The sequence below is a fragment of the Rhinatrema bivittatum genome, chromosome 1, assembly GCF_901001135.1.
Source record: "Rhinatrema bivittatum chromosome 1, aRhiBiv1.1, whole genome shotgun sequence".
NCBI lineage: Eukaryota > Metazoa > Chordata > Amphibia > Gymnophiona > Rhinatrematidae > Rhinatrema > Rhinatrema bivittatum.
The window spans coordinates 228,066,867-228,088,548 of record NC_042615.1 but is presented as its reverse complement, the minus strand read 5'-3'; the positions used below and the strand labels follow the sequence as shown (position 1 = coordinate 228,088,548).

At 48.1% G+C, this 21,682-nt stretch overlaps 1 protein-coding gene across 6 annotated transcripts in view; it reads left to right on the top strand.

Moving 5' to 3' along the window:
- The window catches only part of NSD2 (nuclear receptor binding SET domain protein 2), a 467,195-nt gene that overhangs the window by 20,479 nt on the left and 425,034 nt on the right, over positions 1-21,682 (top strand). The window contains exon 1 of one of the 6 annotated variants that reach the window (XM_029592533.1): positions 675-694. The exons of 1 other annotated variant lie outside the window; for it this stretch is intronic. The gene's annotated coding sequence lies outside the window, so the exon portion shown is untranslated. Of the gene's footprint in view, positions 1-674; positions 695-1,441; positions 1,919-1,981; positions 2,229-2,483; positions 2,646-21,682 lie in introns of those variants that run through there. 4 more of the 6 variants (XM_029592496.1, XM_029592492.1, XM_029592524.1 and 1 more) reach the window with 4 other exon arrangements.

Here is a 21,682-nt window from a genome sequence, read left to right as displayed (position 1 = left end):
GGAAACACACAGCGCAGCTGCACAGAGTTAAAAACTCTGTGACTCACTGAGGGAAGCTCCGCCTACCAGGATCACAACACGCTCCCATATAGCATAGCTAAATCAGCCTGCTATTGACGGGAAAGATAGAGGTCTACAAAATCATGAAAGGACTTGAATGGGTAAATGTGAATCTTTCGGATAGTACAAGGACTAGGGGGCCAGGTATTTGTGACTTGGTTGGCCACAGGATATTGGGCTTGATGGAGCCTTGGGCTGTGTCCTGACCCAGGATAGCATCTCTTATGTTTTCACTATAGCTGCTAAGGCTACTATTGGGTGTTGGAGGGATGTTATCACTCTCTTTTACGGGTGCTCATGGGAAGGACAGGGCTACAGCCTACTGCCTCCTCAGTTGACTCTCATACTCAAGTTTACCATTATCTCTCTGTGGCCGTCTATACCCAGGGTGGTGCCTGTTGTCGAAAACTGCTCTACTCGGCTCCCTGGCCTACAGTGTCTTAAGCCTCTGCCAGTGCTTGTTCTCGCCGTCACCATACGGCATAATCTTGCAGCTCCTGCTCTCATTCAGCCCCTTACTCCCCATAGCCGTGGGGTATAGTAGCTTGAGGCCTTCACTCCAGCTCTCCGAAGACGGGGAACACCATGCTTTTTAAAAGAAGAAATAATTTGCCATCAGGTTACTACACTAAAGGTAGTCTTATTTTGTGCTTATTAAAGCAACGTGTAGTACATAGGACTTTTTAAATTGAGCACAATGTCCACCCGGGGGTGAAAGTCGCTTTTAAAAAGCTAGTTACAACACGCTTGTATAGTGCAGCTCTGTGATTAACCAGCATCTTACACCGATCGACAAGGCACTTATCAATAGAGGCAAAACAAAATCAAAACTGTAATTGTGTAATGCGTTTAACTGATAAGGAAAAGAAAAAAAACATCTTGAGTTATGAAATATTTCTCAGTGCAGCTATTTATCAAACAACTGAAAACCACTGAGCAGCCACCCAAAACATTTTCTCTTTCGTCTCCTGAAAGAAGCTTTAAACCTCACGCCAGGTTTTTACGTAGTAGCAGCATATTAACACCCACAGGAGCTTCTGATTTCTTAAACTGCATCGAGAGGAAGAGCGCGAATAGCTCTATTCTTCTCCGCCCCCTACTCCCACCCTCTGCTGTAAGCCTCCTTCCACCTCAACCCCCCGCCCGGATTCAACCAATACCGTTATCTCAGGGGCCGCGAGAATCATAGCTCCCGCAAACAATAAAGTCTTGGAAAAATTAAAATCAGAAGAAAAGAAAAAAAAAGGTTCGCATCCTTCATACGAAGGACCGGAAAGACCATAACTACCCACTCCGTTCAAAAACGAAGACGCTTAACTGGCGACACAACCCTTCACACGCACGTCACCGCTTTCTATTTGGGCCGCCGGGCAGGCACCTACGTCAGCTCCCAGCCTGTCTAGGCCAAACCCCGCCCTTCGAGTCTGTCGCACATATTTCCTTATTTAACGGTTTCAGTTTGGGCTCGGGTTTTAAAAAACATATAGTAAAACATTTTTTTTTTGGGTGAGAGTACTTAAATTACAACCCAAACGTTACCTGTAAGAAATACTATTCATATCAATGAAAAGTCTATGAAAAACACACGGTAGCTTGGTTGAAAACGAAGATGGGGACGAAGAGCGAACGTACGCAGTTTGAAGTCGGTTTGGAGGAAGAGATTTGAAAAAACCGGTTTCTGCCAAACTCACAGCCGGCGGCCAATCAGCAGCGCGGGATTTTCGCGCTGGTTGCTGCAGGAGGCGGGCCCAGGGGGCTGAATTTTAAGCTGCTGTTTTCTGCATTTATTTCGAGTCGGGGAACCTTTTTTTTTTTTTTTTTTTTTTAAATCATTCCATTAGGATCATGCGACAAACAGGTTTGGTGCTTTTTTTTTTTTATTGTTGTTGTTTATTGGCTCTTCCTCCTGTACGTTTTCTAATTCACCTCTTTCTCGGTTCGTCTTTGCCGAGCTGACCAGTACAGCGGGGGAGGCTGCAGCGTGGGCGAAAGGCCTGTTGGTGGGGACTCGGTGGCGGGACGGGATGCTAGCCGTATAGCCGACCTTGGTTGGTATTCGGCCCGCTGGTTCGTCCCGGTCGTTGTCGCGCCATGCGTGAGCCGCGGGAGGTCCGGGCCTGTGGAGAAATGAACAGGAGCCGAGTTTCTTCGGGGGAAGAAGGAGGGAGGTAAAAGCAGCCGTTTTGTTGTGGGGTGGGGGGACTGCCGCCTTTATCTTGTTTTGGCTCGGTACTAGTCAAATGCGGAGGGTAGTGTGTGCTTTTTTTATTTTTGAGAGGGCGCTCTTCGATTTTTTTTTCCTGTCATTGTAGAAGAAAAAAAATCTTCCCTTTTCATCCAAACTTGAAGTTGCCTTTTTTTTTTTTTTTTTGCAAGGGACGTGTGCCCCCCAGCGGTTGCCCCGCACTTCTTTGCCAGGGGCTGATCACGCCTTTGGTTTCTTGTAGCCAGTTTCTCGGAAACGTTTGTTTTCGCATGCTCCGCGTAGATAAAAAGGACTTTAACTTGTGAAAAAGCGAAAGGTGTGCATTCGTGCTCTTCACACCCCCCCCCTCCCCCTCGTAACAGAAAGCTGACATATGGACGTACGTTTTTAATTATATTATTTGAAATATGCAAATAATCGAGGAAAGCGCTATTTTTTTTTCAAGCGAACAGATTTGATTGTATCCCTCCTGGTTTTGTGTTTGGCGTATTAGCGTTTCATTCGATTTTTGTGGATCCTATCCCCGCTGAGCCACAGTTGGTGGCAGGTCTCCTATCGAGAAGGATTTATGCATTTCTGTTCTTTCTCCTTTCCAAATCTCAGTTCCGGATTATATTTGCATCTTCTTTTTGGCCTGGGACTCTTATATCCTGATATGTGGCGGTTTACTAATGTCCTGTATCTTACTTAATTTGGCCTGTAATTGTAAAGTTATGTGTGATAACATTTGTATGGATGAAATGTTCTGTCAAATGAAAATTGAATTGTGGAAACCCTGAAACTTCAACTATGGCAATGTATGGAGGGAAGCCATATTTGATAAATTTATTCGTGCATGACATGTCGTGTTTTTACAGCGCACATCTCCCTTGTTTACCAAGTTGTTCTACGTGGACACAATGCTGTTACATTTTTTGCCTATTTAAGTAAAAGTAGGGTGAAAAATGAAGATCTTGGGGGTAGGAGTGGTCTTAATTATGAAGAGTATTTGTTGAAAATGATCAGCTGAATCACAAAGGCCTTGGCATTACTAAAGCTGGAAGTCATTTTAATTTAGTTTTGTTTTAGTAGGGGTGGGGGGTCCTTTCTGTGGCATGGTCCTTTGTAAAGCAATATGTTTCTTTAAAAGGAAAGGGCATGATGGGTAGTACATGACTTAGCTAACATTTTGTAATTAATATATACCGTAGTATTTTGGGTATATTGCTCAAATGAAAATATGAATTTATAAACATATTTAAGCTGATAATCTATAAATTGACATCCACATGTAACCCATTTTTAATGGACTGGCCAGGTAGCCCAGTGCTTAATGCAGCATATTTAAATGGGAAATAGAAAGTCAGACCTACTCAGTCTGCATATCTTTCCTACCTATAGTCATACTCGCTTGGAGTGCTTTACCAACTAGGCAGATAGAAATGTAAACAAATAATGACATACCATAATTTATCTGACTTTATCCTTGCTTGCCTATAGAGGCAAGCCTTGCTACTCCTCTCTGCCCTCGCTGGGGAGGATGTTATTGCATCTTCAACCTTTCTGCGAAGAAATAGTTCACCTCCTTAGAATAGAAAAGGATATTCCCATAATTGTCTTGATCCCTAGTTTGAAAGTGATCTTGGGATCTGTTGGATCAGCTGAGGCTGATAATGGCCTGGAGCCTCTTTAGCCTTAACATATGTAGCAGTTTGTACTACCTCCTAGTGAACTGTGAGGAAATTTCTTGGAAGGACTGTCTTGCATTATATGTCTTAAAACAGCTGTGTGGCTGTTGTAGTAGAGAAAAAGTATATCTGGGGGAGCAGGGGGGATATGGATTATATTCAGGTTCACTGGCTTCAGTTGCCTTATACCTTGCCACAACTGCCTGGTTTTCCATACCTTTAATTCCTTATTGATATCCCTTGTAGAATAGATTTTTCCATGTTATGGAAGGCAAATGGGTACATCTGGCAGCAGCATAAAGTAGTTGGGGCTTGTGGACAATGGCTTGAAATCAGAAGAGTGTTGAAATGCTTCTAAAAAAATAGGCTGGCTTCATTTAATTGGACTGTGCTGACAGTGCTTGTTAGTGAAGTCACTTGCTCCTATTTTTGAATTCTTGCTCATTTTTGTCTGCTTCTTAGTGACACTTATACTGTCCTTTGGTCAAACAATTTATTAAGACTGAAATTTAATGTACTTACCTCTGCAGTTGCTAAAATGTTTATACTTTCAGGAACAGATTATATTTGTAGGGGTCAGTAACCATTTGTTGAGGCTAGCATCATATTGGTATTATTGGAGCTATGGAATGTGCACCCTATTGAGCAGTGTGGGACGGTTCAAGTTTGTGTGAGGTACCGGGGAAAGAAGAACTTGAATCACAGAGGATTTTTGGAGAAAAATCTAAAGGGTCAGTTTTAAGCTTTTACTATGATCCTTATGTACCAGAAAATTCCAATCTGATCATTCCAAAGACATTTGCAACATCTTTGAGGTAGCTGAAACAAAGAAGCAGTACTAATACCCTCAAAATAAATAGATCATTAAAATATGCCAAGAAATACTATTTTTTATAAGCAGAGCTGAATTAACCATGACATTTGGGTAAGGTTATCTTGTGACACTGAACGGTGTTGCCTGGTGGGCCTCCTCAGTATTTTTTCATCTGAGCACAGATGTGCATCCAGTCTCTTTATTTTTATTTTTTTTGATCTTCAATTTGTTTTTCTTCAATCTACTTTTTTTTCCTCAATTGCCTTGCTGAATCAGTAGCACCCCAAATAGCACTTTTTTTTTTTTTTTTAAGTAGCACTGAAAAAAGATTTAGTACTTGCATCCTTCAAAATGTCTGGCAGAAAGAAGCCATATATATATATATGTCCTTGGGTTCAGAAGAGTGATTGACAGGAATACCCTCTGACAGGAGCCTTCAGAGCTTTCCTCTCCTCCGGAAGACCTTTCATGTTCTGAATTTTCAGATAAACTGGGAAGAAAACTTGGCATGGTAAGGTACGCATTTACTTTGGACTATGCCCAGGCAAACTTTGTCTGTGAGCAACTCCAGCACTTAGAGGATCTGTGCAAGTCTTTTAGAAGCTGTAATAGATCTCCCCCCCTTCAGTGCAGCTTCTCCTGCCTTGCTGGGAAACGAGTTGAACAGGAGCTTCTCCAGAACTGAAGCCATGGGGTTGAGCTATACAATCGTCCTGCATTGAACTGGAGCCTACATCAAAGAACTGTACATCAGCATAGACACTTGCCGCAAGGTGCATCGATATGCTCTATACACTGTTTACCAAGGCACTCAATGCATGTTACACCAGTGCATGCATCGGTGACCTCAATGCTGAGGAAGCATGATTGGCTTTGAATGGGTAATCATTTTGATGCAACCAACGCATGTGTCAACAACATCCTCATTCTACAAGTGAACTGCATTAGAACATGCTGGGTCAGACCAAGGGACCATCAAGCCCAGCATCCTGTTTCCAACAGAGGCCAAACCAGGCCACAAGAACCTGGCAATTACCCAAACACTAAGAAGATCCCATGCTATTGATGCAATTAATAGCAGTGGCTATTCCCTAAGTAAACTTGATTAATAACAACCTTTCCTCATAGGGGAGCTATTCCATCCCCTTTATCATTTTAGTTGCCCTTTTCTGTACCTTCTCCATCGCAACTATATCTTTTTTTTTAAGATGCGGCGACCAGTTTTATGCAAACCATTCTAGGCCAGCTGCTGAAGGGGTCATCTTGCCCCTGCCCCCTCATCCCTTCTAAGTTGATAGTACTAGCTTGGGCATTGGTGGTGGAGTACCGCACAAGTTGGTGCTGTGGTACATCTGTACTCGTGGCGCACTCAATTCCACGGTGCCTTCTATAAGCTTGATGTGTGGTGCCCATGGTACCATCGATGCCACTGTGCTCTCTGCTCAAGGGGCCCTCAATGCCATTAATGCCCTCGACACATCAAGGTGCGTACATAGCCACCCTCCTGGCTGTCGAGGTTGAAGCGGTGGCAGGCCCTTGATGCTATGGCAACCGTCGATGCCATAGAGGTGTGCATTCTTGATGCCATGACCTCCTCCACTAGGTCGTCAAGGTTCACAGACTCTGTGCCAGGATGACCTCTGTGCCATCGTGATGCGGTGCTTACCCAATACCATGGATGCCATCGAGGTGTGGGGCCATCATAGAGGCCTTCGGACCACCGATGCCTCTCATTAACTGCCTCGCCTTCATCAGGCTCCACCGACCAGGCACCAGGTTAGCCATTGAGTGCCCTTGTTGCCCCTGAGGCTATCGACTGCTGGGGCTCTCTGAAGCCTCCATATGACTCTGCAGCCCTTGGGTGGCAAAGGTATGTGGCCTCTTATGGATTGAGTGCAGGGGTAGCCATCTATTCAAGGCACTCTGGTGCACTGATGCATCCGTACACAGTGGTCTGATGCCCTCAAGGCTCCTGGGTGGTGTCCACTACAGAGCACTGAGAAGCTCAGAGCTGTCCCTTCAGCTGACAATCCCAGCATTGGAGGCCCCTCTGGGATGCGCACAACATCAATGTTAATGGGTGCCAGCGAAGCTCCCGTCAGCCATAATTCTTGCGATGCCATCGAGCTCGCAGCATTGACCTCCCCAGACAAATAAGTGAGCCGAGGGGAACTGCTTGTTGGCACAGGCGGTCATCAGTTCTTTTTGGCATCGATGACCTGTGGGTGGGCTGCAGGGCTTCTCCCTGCAGACGCTCATGGCTTCTTTGGTTGATAACTTCGGCCACCAAGTCCCTGTTGGAGCCCCTGGCCAGTTGACGTCTGTGGGCACTTGTGGTGCCGGGGATGGCACTATATATACCGTCAAACTGATTATAGTTTTAGTTTATTGCAGTCAAGGCCCGGGGTGCAGAGTCGTCGGGTGTCCAGTGGTGGCTTTGCGTTGGTGAGCGTGAAAGAACCGTGGGCCCTATGGGCATTGTCACTGCTCTGGGCACCAGTGGCTGTAGTCATAGATCTCTGGATATGTCCACAGTACTTCATAAGCACCTGCGATCGCCAAGAACTTCGCTGCTGCTGCTGTTCCCTGTGGTACTCGCAGGTGAGCCAGTTCCGATGCGGTTTCGAGTGCCTGCCTCTCAAAGCGTTATCAGGTACTGGAGGGGGTGACGCCATAGACTGCCACCTTCACCATGCCTTACCCAGAGCACCAGTGGTGTTCGGGATGCTGTCATCACACTGTTCACTCCACTGGAGTTACTGTGGCGTTGACGTGCAGCTTGTACGGTTGGGAAAGATAAAGGCATCTGTCCAAGTGCCTCAGATGGTGGCATTCTTCCTGTCTGTGCAATCCTCAACTATACTAGGGTTCTGCCATCTTTCGTCATGGTCTCAGCCTCTGCTTCAGTCTGCACCGCATAGTGCTGAGGAGCACCGGCAGGGGAGATGTCATTACATACTCTGTGCTTGGACATGGGGGCGGCATGTAGGCACAGACTCTGGCATGCGGTTCTCTGGCCTTCCTGGGGCATGGGATTTCTCTCACAAGCACAGCACTTAGGTTCATAGGTGTGCCGCCATCCATGGATGGGTAACCATTGCATGATTTCCACCCGGAGGGCTTCCAGTTGCCCTCTGCCGCCTGGGCGTTTTGTGTATGTATGTGTGTGTGTTTCCGTACAGGTGGTCACAACAGGTTGTGTTCCGCAGCTGCAGGACTAATCTACGACTGCATTCCTGGTCAGAACCTGAGGAGAGTGGACATCGAGAGAGTTCCTAGGGAGTTCTCTCCTTTCTCAGAGGAATGTTTCTTTCCACTTCTTCTATGTCAGACTCCCCTTTCTTGTGGAACAGTCCCTGGGGCTCTGTCTCTGGAAAGGTTTTTTTTGTTTTTTTTCCTCTGATCCGGGGCCCCGATCCTCTGAATTGGTGTGTCTCCTTGGAGGCCGGAGAGCGGCAGCAGCGGATGTTGGACCGTTTTTATCTGGGGCCCCTTTGGGGATTGCAGTGGTGACCTCTTTGAGGCTGGCTGCCTGTGGTGGGTTGGTCGCTTTGGCACTTCAGTGATTGTGCCTCAGCTCTCCGTCGGGGAGGTGCTAAGTCTTTCGAGATCGGGAGGCCCCAATCCTGTGCTTCCTTCTCCCCTTTGGAAGGGGAGATTTGACTGGGTTCCAGGGCAACTGTTTCGGGTTCCCCTCTGGACACCAGACTGTGCACCCCTTTGAGGGGCATCCCTAGTTTTTCCATTCCCGGACAAGGGATGGCACTGCTCTGACTGGCGCCAGCCCCAAGACCTAGTTGATATAGCACTCTCCCTTGGGTGCTCTATGATGCAATAGGTCTGTCAACAAAGCAGCCAGTATTGCTCCCCAGTGACCCTCCAGGTTCCCCCCCTGTTCAGGAGACATTTTGTTAGCTGCAGGATTCTGGGGTATGTCTTCCTTAAGGATTGCTACAGTTATTCATTCTTGCCTGCGGGACCCTCCTCTGTGAGGAGAGTTCTAATTAATCAAATGGGCAATTGTGCCTTTCACCTTTTTGCCATGTCCATTGCTGAGGTAGTTGGGGGCAGAGTACCTTGCTACAGAGGCACTGCCTTTTGCTCGCAGTAGCGTGTAAGCTACCTTTTTGGGTCACCCTGCCTGCACCCTGCAGCCACCTCTGGAAGTGGGAGCAGACTTCCATCGGCAAGTGGAGTCGATCCGCATAGTCCTGACACTGTGGGTTCCAACGAGGCAGCAGTGAGCACTGAAGAGGATGCATATGCACCCTTGCTGATTGTACGGCTTAAAGGCAGCAGGTGCAGGAGGCCGAGCACGGTGGTGTCAGCAGATGCCCCCTGCAGCCAGAGACAGTCTCTGTGCTGAGCTCAGGTAAGTTTAAAAAAAAAAAAAAAAAAAAAGTTTTATCTTCTGAGACAGAGGGGTTTTTAAGGATTTTCTTTGTTCTCCATGCTTGGCATGCCATTCCGACACTCATTCCTGCTCCCATTGGGGATAGGGGAACTGGGCAGCCTGGCGGGTTGAGCGGCCCCAGTGGGTTAGGCCCGCAGTTAGACTTTTTGCTTGCGCACCGCATTGTAGGCCACAATGGCGTTTTCGCACACTTCTGTGTATGCATTGCTGCATACACAGAAGTGTGCGAAATGTCGGTGTGAGCAGTGTGTTGACTCTGCGCATGCGTTGTGCGCTGAGATTTGGGTGCGCCTTTTGCACGCACAAGTTTTTAGCATGGTTATATGCTCAAGCCTTGGCACACGAGTTGTGCGTGTGTTTTGGTGGTACTTACTTTTAAAGTGCCTAAGGTGCCTAATCTTTGTGTGTAAATTTTTGAGCATGAGCTGTTTGGACGCCCATTCACTGCCACTGATGATGCTGGTGAACAAGACGCCTAAGTGCCTTTCATTCTGTGTTGCCTGCCATATTCGGTCTTCTCAGCCTGACTTGAGAGTTGTCTTTCTCTGATTTCGCTAAGTCTGGATCCTGCCATCCTGATGATGGTCTGGTTATGGCTTTGTCTGGAGGTATGCCAGACCTTGGTTCTCCTTTGACTAGCTCTTCCTCAGGAGATGGCAGTTCAGTGGGTTCCGCTCCAGTTCCTTCTTGGTTTGGCCAAGATCTGGCTGCATTTTCTTGGGTTTAGTTTTTTTTCAGGGTTTACAAGCCTTTCTTCAGGCTCAGTCCTCTGCTTCGCCCAATCCCGTCAGGTCAGATCCTCAGCCGATGACCCTTCCTTCTTCCAGTCCTACGGTTCAGCACCAAGGCATGCCTTGGTTTGCTGCGGGTATTCCTGAAGGGAACCCGGATGGCACTGATGATGAGGTAGATTCTGATTCCCTGGAAGATGGGGAAATTCCTCCGGGACTGGAACCGTATCTGAGCATGTTATGGTTCTTTCTTTCATAGAGTTGAACTGCTGTCCCTGATTTCCCAGCTCTTGAAGATGCTGGGTGTCCCAGGTAGATATTCCATGTTGGCACAGAAGAAGCCTATTTTGGTTTCCTTCCGTAAAGCCTCTTGTTTTTTTCTTTGTGTTAGATTTATTTATTTTATTTATTTATTTATTGATTGCAGTTTTTTATACCGACATTTGTTTAGTAACCTCACATCGGTTCACAGATAACAGAAACATTGCAGCTGTGCGAACTAGAACAAACATATGCAACAGTGTTTTACAAAAACATTTACAATAATCAATAAACTTTACAATAAACTTGTTAATGAAAATATGCAACGAAAATATGCTTTATAATAAACATATATATGCCATCAAGAATTGATTTATCTATATAAATAAAAATGTTAAATAGTTTGTACGTCGCCGCTAATCTCGCCAACCGCTTAACCGAATGCGTTCAAATTTGCACACAACATTCACTTCCCATACGGGAAGGATCTTATACACTTACATTACATATAGGTCACACCTGTGACAGGTAATACAAGTTTAAAAATTGCTTACACAAAACAGCGACATCTGGTGGCCGTCAGCGCAAGCGCAACCTCTTACACCTTTCACACACACTCACACACCACACCCCAACCCCACACAGGGCTATTGTCTTTCATTCACACTCCCTCATAACACACAGAAATCCACACTCATCACACCACACACCCCCACCCACATGCCTGCCAATGTCACTTACTTCACCCACCCTCCCAAAATACACCAAAACACGGATTCCTGGCTGCTACATTGGGAAGCCACGCATTTCACACACCTTCCGAATTTAAATTAAAGTACCCTCTTCCACCCACCCACGCACCGCACTCCGATCACATACTACACCTGAAACAAGTCCGTGCATCTCCGCCGGCACCACAGGAACGGTCCGGGACACATCACATTCAGTAGGACCGTCGGATGCCAGCAACCAAAAATGGTGCCGGCGGACCTTGCCCTTACTATGCTATACGGAGACAGCAATGACGTCGGTACACCATGTGACATAGTAAGGGCAAGAGCCCGTCGGCGCCATATCCTCAGTGGACATTTGCCCTTACTAGGTCAGGAATCCTGACGCATTCCTTTCACCGGTGAAGTTTTGCGACATGGCAGCCGGCAGAACAATTCCTAGCACACACCCTCGCCACCGGCTGGCAGTTTACACAGGTAGCCGGGGAGGAGCACGGTGGGGGACCGTTCTTATTTTCTGCCACGCGTTTTTCACAGGGGGGGGGCACTCATTCTCCACATCTCCCGAAAGGGGGGCTGTAGCGTGGGTTGCTCTATTTCGCCGGGTTGGAGGGGGGGGGGGCAGGAAGGTGTGCTTGCATATTTAAACTATTCTTTGCTGGTGCTGTTCATTTGGGGTAAAAAGAAAACAAAAAAAACACACAAACTGTAACCTTTACCTCTCTGTTCTGTTTTTTCAACTTAACCAGGCTCAGCCACAGCTGAACCGATTGCTTTCAAATTTGGACACAAGCTTCACCTCACATACGGCAAGGTTCTTCTACACTTACATTACATATGTCACACCGGGGGCTGGTAAAAAAGTTTTAAAATTTGGTTCCACAAAACAGCGACATCTGCTGGACGTAAGCGCAAGCCCTTACACCTTGCACAAATGCTCACACCCCACACACACATGACCAATGTTTGGGATTCATCCACCCTCCTCACACACCTCGCACACATGCCAATTGTACTTACTTCACTCACCCTCCCAAAACACACAAAAACCCACAAAATTCCAGCATGCTACACTGGGAGGCCACTAACATGCCACATGTTTGCAATTCCCACACCCTACGAACTCACACAAAAACACATTCCTCATACCCCCCACGCACATGACTTTTCTACTTACTGCCCACACCCTCCGAACGCACGCAAAACGGCAGAATAGTTCGGGCTGCTCCAGCGGGGGGGGGGGCAACATCGCATACACTACGGCTGTCGGCTGCCAGCAATCAAAATGGCGCCGACTGCTCTGTCCCTTACTAGGACACTCGGGAACGCCAATGGCGGCAGTAGCCCATGTGACATAGTAAGGGCGAGGGCCCGTCGACGCCATTTTCTGGACTGGCAACCGGCGCACCTTCCCCATTACTATCTGAGCGAGACGACCGCTCCCATTGCTCCACCCTACTGACAGAGTAAGTTCTAACAGCCGTCGGAGACAGTTTCAGTGCTGGCTGCCGAGGGCCAGGCGCCAATACTTCCATGCCGGAACGAACGCCCGTTCCACCAACTACCATTTTTGACAGGTATCGGTGGGCCTGCTGGGGGGGGGGGGGCGTGGGGATGTTATTGCGTCCATGTTCGGGGGGGTGGGGGGCGTGGGGATGTTATTGTGTCCATGTTCGGGGGGGGGGGCAGGGGGCGGTTATCCCCATTCTCTTTTCTTTCTTTTCCACTTAACCTGGCTCTGCCACTGCAACGCGTGGCCGGGTACAGCTAGTATATTATAATATAATATATAAGAATTATCGATGCCATCAAGAATTGATTGATCTTGAATGGGCTTCCCTGAAGGCAAATTTCAAAGGGGGTCAGACATTGGAAGGCCTGTACCCCCCTGCATCCAATTGAGAGAGAGTGTTTGCATCTCTGCAAAATGGATGTGCTGGTTTGTGCCATCTCTACACAGACTATCCCTGTGGAGGGAGGAGTGGCCTTGAAGGATGTGCGTGATAGATGGATTGAGTCTATTCTTAAGCTTTTGAAGCAGTGGTAATATCTTTACAGATAGCTTGTTGCGCTCTTGTGGCACATTCTTGTCTGCTTCTCTCTCAGTAAGATGATTCTGGGGTGAATTCCAGAGCAGTTATGGAACCCGCTTCTACCTTTTCAGCAGATGCGGAATAAAATTTGGTACCTCGGCCAGAGGAGTGGCTTTGGTGATAGCGGCCAGGCATCAATTATGGTTGTGAAATTGGTCAGCTGATGCAGTCTTCAAAGCTACTCTTATGGAAATGCCTTTTAAAGGCTCGCTCTTGTTTGGAAGCAAATTGGAGAAGTTTGCCAGTAAGTGGGGCGAATCTCCAGTTCCCGGTTGTTGGAGGATAAGAAGCAATTGCAGCTCCCCTTTGCTATGAGGGGTCATCTCCGGGATTCCAAGCGGTTTTGTCCCTACAACCCAAGAGTGGAGCGGGTTCGAGTGGTGGATCATCCTGAGCTTTCCAATGAAGGTTTGCCAACCCACCTTCGGGAACAAGAGATAGGGGGATGCCTCTCTTTTATCAGAGGTGGGTCGAGATCATATCTGATTAGTGGGTCCTAGAGATGATACGAGAGGGATATGTGTTGAAATTTCATAGTATTCCCTAGGACTTATTCATACTGTCTCCTTGCCATTCCCTACAGAAGAAGCAGGCAGTGGAGTGTACACTTCTAAGGCTCCTCAGGCTGAGGACCTTGGTTTCTGTGCCTATGTCTCAAAGTATGGGGCAATATTTGTTTTATTTTGTTGTCCAAGAATGGGAGGGTTCCTTTTGCCCCATCCTGGATCTCAAAAGTGTCAACTGTCATTTGAGGGTGACCCATTTTCACATGGAAACCTTGTGCTCTGTGAATACTGGGTGTACAGTTGAGGGAATTTTTGACTTCCCTGGATCTGTCCGAGGCCTACCATCATATTTCCATCCATTTGGAACACCATTTTCTGAATTTTTGCTGTGTTGGGGTGCCATTATCAGTTTCAGGCACTGCCTTTTGGTTTAGCCACTGCCCCAGAACATTTTCTAAGGTTGTGATGATGATGATAACGGTGGCATTGAAAAGAGATGGGATCCTGGTGCACCCATAGTTGGACAACTGGCTGTTTTGAGCCAAATCTCGGGAAGAGAGCTGCCTGGTGACCAATAAGGCGATTTCCTTGTTACAGGAGCTATGTTGGGTGGTGCATCTAGCCAGGAGTCTTCAGCCATCTCGGTTGTTGAAGTATCTGAGTGTTAGGCAGCAAACCTTGTCCCGCCTCATGTTGAACCGGATGTTCGAATTCAGAAACTGATATTACAAGTGTCAGTTGAACACTATATGCCGAACAGTGTGGTGCTATCTACAGGTGCTTGGTTTGATGGCGGCAACCCTTGAGGTGGTGGTGAGTGCAAGGGTGCATGTGCGTCCTCTTCAGTGCTCACTGCTGCCTCGTTGGAACCCATAGTGACAGGACTATGCGGATCGGCTCCACTTGCCGATGGAAGTCTGATCTCTGACTGGAAGTACAGGAAAGGCTCTCCGACCTGCCATGCATGAGAGAGAATCTCTTCGGAGATAAGGTGAGGGACGTGGTGGCCCAATTGCAGGATCACCATGAGACCCTCCGATAGCTTTCCATCAGCACTTCATACCCGCTTTCCTCAGTCTGGAGGTCTGTGAGGCAGGGTCAGGAAGTCTTTCTACTGTCAGAGGAAGTATTATCTTCCGGCCCCTTGCTCCCTTTTGCAGAGGATGAGCTCTCGTGACTGTCTCAGACAACAGAGGGCTCCCAAGCCCCAGCCAGCTGCCCAGCCAAATCCTGGGATGAGGTTTTGACTGGATCGTAGGGAGTATAAGCCAGCCACCTGTACCAGAGTCGCTGGACATCCCTAATTGGGGGCAGGCTGTGGTTCTTTCTGGACCAGTGGCCTAGTATAACTTCAGACCAGTAGGTCTTGTCCATCGTCCCTTAAGGGTACCAATTAAACCTATTGGGTGTCCCACCAAATTACCACTGTACCTGTTTTGGGGGCCAATAGCACATCAGGAGGTACTACTTTGGGAGCTCTCCACCCTCTTAACAGCCAGAACACTCAAGCCTGTCCCACTAAGGCAAAGAAGGCAGGGTTTCTACTCCTGGTACTTCCTGATTCCAAAGAGAACATGGGGACTCTGTCCCATCTTAGACCTAAGGGTCTTGAATAGATTTCTCAAAAAAGAAAAGTTCAAGATGGTTTACCTGGGCACCCTGAGTCCTCTCCTGCAAAAAGGGGACTGACTATGCCCCCTTAATTTAAAGGATGCATTCGCTCACATCAAGAAGCACAGGAAGTTCTCAGATTTGTGGTGGGGAAAACAGTACTTCCAGTTCAGTGTGTTCCCTTCTGGCTAGTGTTGAACTTCTGTGTCTTCACAAAAATGTCTAGCCTTGGTGGGGGCGCACCTTCACAGACTGGGAGTGCATGTTTTCCCCTACTTGTATGATTGGCTGGTAAAGAGCACCTCTCAGATGGGGGTTGATCAGTCCTTGCGTTTGACCATCCGGGTGCTGGAGACACTAGGGTTAGTCATCAACTACCCAAAGTCCCATCTCAGCCTGTCACATCGATTGAACTTCATAGGAGCCCTGCTAGATACAGCTCAGGCAAAAGCCTTCCTCCTGCAGTCCAGGGCAGTCACCTTGGTGTCCATAGCAGCGGTGCTTCAACAGAGCCAGCAGGTTTCAGCGCGGCACATGTTGAGGCTGTTTGGCCGTATGGCCGCAACTGTCCATGTCAACTGTCCATGTCATTCCCTTGGCACGATTACACATGCGCAGAGCTCAATGGACCTTGAGGTCGCAGTGGCGCCAGGCCTCTCAGAATCACCAGGCTTGCATTCGAGTCTGTCTGCCTTTCCGGGACTCTTTTTCCTAGTGATGGGCTCTCTTAAATTTGGAAAGGGGGATATCTTTCCAAAATTGTCCTAACCACAGATGCGTCCACCTTTGGGTAGGGAGCCTATGTAGAAGGGCTCTGCACCCAGGGCTTATGGTCTGCCCAGGTAGCATGATGTCAAATCAACTTTCTGGAGCTCTGGGTGATCAGGTATGCACTATGGACATTCAGAGATGGGCTGTCCAGCAATATTGTCCTGATATGTGGTATGTCAACAAGCAGGGAGGCACAGGGTCATACCTCCTGTGCTGGGAAGTGGTCCAGATCTGGTCCTAGGCTCTGTTCCAAGGGATGGCACTCAGGGCCATGTATCTGGCCAGAACTGAGAATGTGATTACAGACAGACTGACTGAGTCATGCCTTCAGACCCCCTCCAGTGTTCTCTGGACTAGGGGGTAGTGAACAGGATGTTCTGTCTCTGGGGAAGCCCGGATATGGTCTTGTTCGCATCCCCCTGCAAGAGGAAAGTGACTCAGTTCTGCTACCTGTACAGGTTTGACGGCAAACCAGCCTCAGACCCCTTTGCCTGACATTGAGGCAGGAGTCTTCTACATGCATATCCTCATAGCCCCTCATTGGCCGAGACAGGTTTGGTTTCCACTCCTTCAGAACTTGTCCATCCAGAAACCGATCAGTCTGGGGACTTCCCCAAATCTTATCACGCAAGATCATGCCAGGCTGTGGCATCTCAACCTCCAGGCCCTATCGCTCACAGTTTGGATGTTGAGAGGTTAATCTTGCAGCTGCTTGATCTTTCTGAAGATGTCTCTGGTCTTGGTGACTTCCAGAAAGCCTTCCACTAAGAAATCCTATGGACTGAAGTGAGAGAATTTTTCTGTGTGGTGTGAGCAGAAGGCCCTAGATCCGTTCTCCTGCCTAACGTAAAAAACTGCTTGGCTGGCTTGAAAACCAACTCTGTTAGAGTTCTTAGTGCAATTGGCACATACCAAGGTGTGTAGATGATACAGTCTATCGTATGCTTTATGCGGGGTCTGCTTCAATTGAAGCCTTCCGCTATGTCTTGGGACCTCAACGTGGTGTAAGCTCAGCTGATGAAAGCATCTTTTGAGCCGCTGTGCTTCTGTGACCTGAAATACCTGGCCTGGAAGATTGTATTTTGGTGGCAGTCACTTCAGCGCACAGGGTCAGCGAGTTCCAGGCCTTGGTGATGTATCCACCTTTATATTAAGTTCTATCATGATAGGGTGGTCTTGCGTGCACACCCTAAGTTCCTGCCCAAGGTGGTGACTGATTTCCATTTTAGCCAGTCAATCATCCTGCCAACACTCTTTCCCAGGCCCCATTCACACCAAGGCGAATGAGCTGTGCACCGTTTGGATTGCAAGAGATCCTTAGCCTTCTGTCTGGCGTGGACAGAAGCCCATACAGTCCACCCAACTTTTTATTTCTTTCGATAGGAATAGGTTGGGAGTTGCTGTTGCCAAACCTACCCTATCCAATTGGCTAGCATACTGCATCTCCTTCTGTTATGCCCAGGTGGGACTTCATCTTGGGCCATGTCAAGGCTCATTCTGTCAGAGCCATGGCAACGTTGGTGGCCCTCTTGCGAACATGGAGTTCTCTCCACACACTTGCATCCCATTACTCTCTGGATAGGGATGGCCAATGAGACAGTAGGCTTGGCCAGTCTGTCCTCTGGAATCTATTCGTGTAGAACCCAACTCTCCCACCCAGGTCCCGTTGTTTGGGTTCAGGCTGTCTCCATCTCTGTTACCAGCAGCACCTGTGGTGGTGTGCCTGTTGGCACCTGGTTAAGTGTCTGTTGGTCCCCTGTTATGTTGGGGAGCAGCCTGTATCTAGGGATTCATTCTTGTGTGACTAGCATCTTGCTTGTCCTTGGAGAAAGCAGAGTTGCTTACCTGAAACAGGTGTTCTCCTCACAAAACCCGCCTGCCACGCCACAGAGTTGGTTTTCTCTTTTTTTTCGTTTATTTTATTGTAATTCTATGTTATGGGACTGAAGAGGGACCGCACGTGGATTAGGGTATACTGGGCATCCTCAGTACACTCAGTCAAAGTTCCAAAAGTTTGACATACGTTTTCGATGCCAGACTCCATCCGATGATGTCACCCATGTGTGAAGACTAGCATCCTGCTGTCCTAGGAGAATATCTGTTATAGGTACGCAACTTTGCTTTACCCATTAAAGGTATAAAAAAAAATGAAACTTAGTATGTTGAAGACGAAGGTGCTTGCAAAATCATCTCCATTTCGTAGCGTGGACTCAGGACCAATGGGTATAGTGTATTGATAGCAGATGGGAGACTGAGTCAGATTTCAAAGCTGACGTCAGCCTACATATAGGAAGCTCTGCTCTTCAGTATTTCTCAGTCTCCTAAAGCAGATGGGGACACATCCACACACTTGAATAGTGTTAGCAATTCTAAAACAAAGAAGAAAGAAAAATTTACCTCAAGAAGACGAGCCGCGATCTCTTGCGGTGATACCTAAGGGTCCCTCCCCCAGTCGAGAATTCCTGAGGTGATTTCCGAGATTCCCCCAGAGGTAATCCTCGGTCCGGTAGCTGTCTCCCGGCGTGGACTTAGCCCGCAGGGTGGCTTAGAGGCAGGGGGTGTTGAATCAAATGCGGTGGTGAAGGTATTTCCCTCTCCTCCTGCAGCCGGAGACTGCCTGGCACGAGGCCGGGAAACTCCGAGACCAGGTAAGGTAGAAACCTTCTTATAAGGGACCCTTACTTTTCAATATATTTATAAATGATCTGGAAAGAAATACGACGAGTGAGGTAATCAAATTTGCAGATGATACAAAATTGTTCAGAGTAGTTAAATCACAAGCAGATTGTGATAAATTGCAGGAAGACCTTGTGAGACTGGAAAATTGGGCATCCAAATGGCAGATGAAATTTAATGTGGATAAGTGCAAGGTGATGCATATAGGGAAAAATAACCCATGCTATAGTTACACAATGTTAGGTTCCATATTAGGTGCTACAACCCAAGAAAGAGACCTAGGCGTCACAGTGGATAACACCTTGAAATCGTCGGTTCAGTGTGTTGCAGCAGTCAAAAAAGCAAACAGAATGTTGGGAATTATTAGAAAGGGAATGGTGAATAAAACAAAAAATGTCATAATGCCTCTGTATCTCTCCATGGTGAGACCGCACCTTGAATACTGTGTACAATTCTAGTCGCCGAATCTCAAAAAAAGATATAATTGTGATGGAGAAGGTACAGAGAAGGGCTACCAAAATAAGGGGAATGGAACAGCTCCCCTATGAGGAAAGACTAAAGAGGTTAGGACTTTTCAGCTTGGAGAAGAGACAGCTGAGGGGGAGATATGATAGGGGTGTTTAAAATCATGAGAGGTCTAGAACGGGTAGACGTGAATTGGTTATTTACTCTTTCAGATAATAGACTAGGGGGGCACTCCTTGAAGTTAGCATGTGGCACATTTAAAACTAATCGGAGAAAGTTCTTTTTTACTCAACGCACAATTAAACTCTGGAATTTGTTGTCAGAGGATGTGGTTAGTGCAGTTAGTATAACTGTGTTTAAAAACGGATTGGATAAGTTCTTGGAGGAGAAGTCCATTACCTGCTATTAATTGAGTTGACTTAGAAAATAGCCACTGCTATTACTAGCAACGGTAACATGGAATGGACTTAGTTTTTGGGTACTTGCCAGGTTCTTATGGCCTGGATTGGCCACTGTTGGAAACAGGATGCTGGGCTTGATGGACCCTTGGTCTGACCTAGTATGGCATGTTCTTATGTTCTTAAGTCTCTGGTCTCCAAGGCTCTAATAGCCGCACAGATTGTCCCTCTCGGCGTCTGTTAAATTTGGTTGAGCAGCTCCGTCCGAGCTAGACCCCGATCCGATGCGAGGGTCCACACAAATGGAGACCCTCCGGGGAGGGGGGAGGTCGCCATCTTGCTCACATGGTCGGCGCTATTTCCCCACCTTGACTGCCATATTGTCCGCACAACTGTGCCGTGTGCACAGCGGCCCGCATAAACGGCCCGTGCGCACAGCAGCACGCACATCTCGCCCAGGCGCACAAAGTGGTAGCCTGCGTGCACATCATCGGCGCACCTGGAGTGCACAACTAAGCCTCCTGGCGAGCATACCAACGCACACAGACTGGTTTTGAATCACTCCACGCGCACTAGTCATGGCACCGCCGGCCAAGAAGATCAAGGGACGAGCCCTCTGCCCAGCCTGCCACCTGAGAGCTGCGCAACCTGAAGTGGCCTCCGCCTTGCCAGCAGTGCGAAGAGGCTCAGTGGGAACCTAAGCAAGGCCCCCCACAGCCAGTAGAGGTTTCTGGATCCCCTAATGATTGTACCCCGGACCTCTGTATCTCTGACCTGGTGCCTACTCAGAAAGGCACCTTGGGGGGCTTCCACCATAAACCCGCTGGGATTCAGTATGGACCTAGGGACCTTTTCCTGGGTGGAATTCTTCAAAGGGCTACAAACATTTGTCCAGGCACAATCTACTGCTGGCGACAGTCCCAGTCTCCTCCAGAAGCACAAGACCTTCCAAGCACACCTCGGACCTCTCGCGACATGCCCCACCTAGGCAAGAGCCTCTCTGCAGGTGATACAGACACCTCGGGGGACAAGACTGACTCCCTGGTGGGAAGGGGAAATCCCTCCAGGGATGGAACCCTACCGAACCACGCTGCGATTCTTCTCCAAAGACCAGCTCTCGTGTCTCTGACCCTGAAGATGCTGGCCAATCCAGGCACGGGTACCACAGTGGAGCTAAAGACGAATCCCGTCCTGGTGTTCTCTGTCAGGCCTCATGCTATTTTCCAATGTTGCAGGCTGTACCTGGAATGGAATGCCCCGGAGGCCAGCTTCAAAGGAGGACGGGCCTATACCCCCTGGAACCTACGGTTTCCAAAAGTGGACGCCATGGTCAGTGCCATCTCTTAAGCGCACAACCTTTCCAGTCGAAGGAGGAGCGGCACTCAAGAATGCCCAGGACAGACATCAGGAAGCCATCCTTAAACAGTCCTTTGATGTAGCAGCAATGACCCTGCAAATCGTGTCTTGCTGCGCCGTAGTAACACGTGCCTGCTTGCTTCTCTCCAGAGACTCAAACACATCCGCTGAAACATTAGAACCGGCGATATCCTTCCTCACAGATGCGACCTCAGACCTAGTGCACACCTCAGCCAGGGGCGTCTCCTCCATAGTGGCAGTCAGAAGACAACTATGGCTCTGAAATTAGTTGGCCAACGCAACCTCCAAGGCGAACCTCACGAGAATGCCTTTTAAAGGATCCCTCTTGTTCGGAAGCGAATTGGAGAAGTTAGCCAACAAATGGGGCAAATCTCCAGTACCTAGTCTACCGGAGGACAGGAACAAAAGAAACCAGCACTCCTCTCCCCGAAGAACCAATGGCAGAGGAGCCCAGTGCTTTAGACCGTACAAGAACACATACTACCAAGCACCTTGCCCCACAGGCGGGTCCCAGTCCTTTCGGAACAGACACAACAAGAGAGGAGCAGGCTCAGGTACATACTCCGGCCGTACCCCACAATGAGAATCAGCAACCTATCCACAGGAAGAAGTCATAGGGGGCAGACTTACCCTCTTCTACCAAAGATGGGTCTAGATAACGTCTGACAAGTGGGTCCTAACCATCATTCGAGAGGGATACTATCTGGACTTCCACAGCATCCCTCCAGACAAATTTGTGAGATCACCATGCCACGCCCTCTCCAAGAGGACTGCAGTGGAAACCATACTGACAAGACTACTCGGCCTAAAGGCAATAACCCCGGTGCCAACGCACCAACAAGATACTGGTCACTATTCCATCTATTTTATTGTTGCGAAGGAGGAAGGAACGTTTCGAAGA